This window comes from Penaeus monodon, chromosome 28 (assembly GCF_015228065.2).
Source record: "Penaeus monodon isolate SGIC_2016 chromosome 28, NSTDA_Pmon_1, whole genome shotgun sequence".
NCBI classification, from domain to species: Eukaryota; Metazoa; Arthropoda; class Malacostraca; order Decapoda; family Penaeidae; genus Penaeus; species Penaeus monodon.
The window spans coordinates 1,124,613-1,126,276 of record NC_051413.1 but is presented as its reverse complement, the minus strand read 5'-3'; the positions used below and the strand labels follow the sequence as shown (position 1 = coordinate 1,126,276).

The 1,664-nt window shown below is 35.3% G+C and overlaps 1 protein-coding gene across 1 annotated transcript in view; it reads right to left on the bottom strand.

Annotated features, from left to right (window-relative positions):
- The window catches only part of LOC119591261 (mediator of RNA polymerase II transcription subunit 22-like), a 5,626-nt gene that overhangs the window by 3,685 nt on the left and 277 nt on the right, over window positions 1-1,664 (bottom strand). The gene's annotated exons all lie outside the window — the stretch shown is intronic.

The following is a 1,664-nucleotide window of genomic DNA, read 5'->3' as shown; positions in this document are numbered from 1 at the left end:
GTTAGTGAAAACTTTAGACCCCCGTATCTCAAAACATAAGTTTTATACCCTGACACTGCTTCTCCTCCTCCATCTTTTGACCATTTTCAATCAAAATTCACAAGTAACATGCCTAGAGTTGTTATATTCACTCTACATCTTATTATTTCAAATTTTGACAATCTATTTCATTTTGTAATAATCTTGAGGGGTGGTGGTGAAACTAATATCTGGAAAATTCCTATTCTGCAAACAAGTAGGATTTCTCGTAGTATATTTAACAGGTAGAAAAAAAAATCTTCATACCATAACAACAACAACATCCTGTATGTAGAACTATTTGTATAAGAGGTATAGACATTTGAAGGAGGTAGTAATAACTGCAAGAAAGTGAAAATCAAAGGGTCAGTGATCATTTCTGGGGGTCTAAAATTGATGTAGGCCTACATGGTGTCCTAAATTCTTGGTATAGATGTCAGGGTAATAACCCAATATTTTTTTTCACTTAAAGTCCCCCTTAAAGCTGGACACATTGTTGAAGAATTGTGTGTAAAAATATCAAAATGTGGGGATATGATCACTTTGCTTATGCTTTATTCATCAGAAAGATAAAGACTCCTTAGAAGATTCTACAGTCAAAACATTTATTTCTTTACAAAATCTAGAATACTCATCATGTCTGTGCTTTACAAAAAGACATTCTTGTAGAGCACAAATCCATTATATAAGTGACACCATATATTCAATATATTTTAAAATATAATAGAAAAAATCATAAAATAAAAAGCTATATATTCTCTACTTCATTGCTTACTTATCGGTGTTGTGTGTATGCATAAAGAATGTTTCCCCAATCTTCAGTATAAGTTATCTGAAGACATAACCCTCTTCTTCTATGAAAAAAGGGTCACAAATTCTGTATATGATGATATCTTTTAATATGTGAAAAGATAACAACAATGTCCATATTTTTGCTGGATTCCCTTGGGCCATCCTCGTCCCTTCTCATGCATGGAGTTCCCTTCATTACTGGGATTCTTACTGAACTCTGTATGCTGGGTGGGAACAATGTGTGATTCTACGGTTATTAATTTCTAAAGGTAAATCTCGAGGTGCATACCAAACTGACATACAGAAAACTTAGGTAATAGCCTTCAATAATGCATCACCAATGCACTGATATTAATTATAGAAACAATCATTAGATCATAAAAGTAAGCCCCACAACTGCTTATGAGATACACCCCCAATGATGCATGGAGTGTACCAAGGCCTCTATGCCTACAGTATTCTAGTAAGTGTACAATAACACCTCCACCAAGTATATTGTACCTAAAATATGAGTTTGTAGACCATCCTAGTGGACTGTAGTATAACATGCCAAATACTTGTTAGGTTCGGTGGAGGTTTGTTGGCCTTTGACTGTGCTTAAGGTACAGAGGCCAAAGGGGCTGTGCAGGTCTATGGTAAATTGCATCTCCCTGTGGAATCCTAAGGTAGGTTGTATGTCCCTTTGCATCCCTTTAAATGTCACGATTGCCATTACTTTTTAAAATAAGATTCACTCACTTGAACCTGGAAAACTATGCAATATCTGAACAAGTTAGCCTTCTACCACCTTTCATAGTAAGTTTCAAGTGAATTCCCGATTTGGAGGTCACAGCAAGGTTGTCAGTAGCAATTAC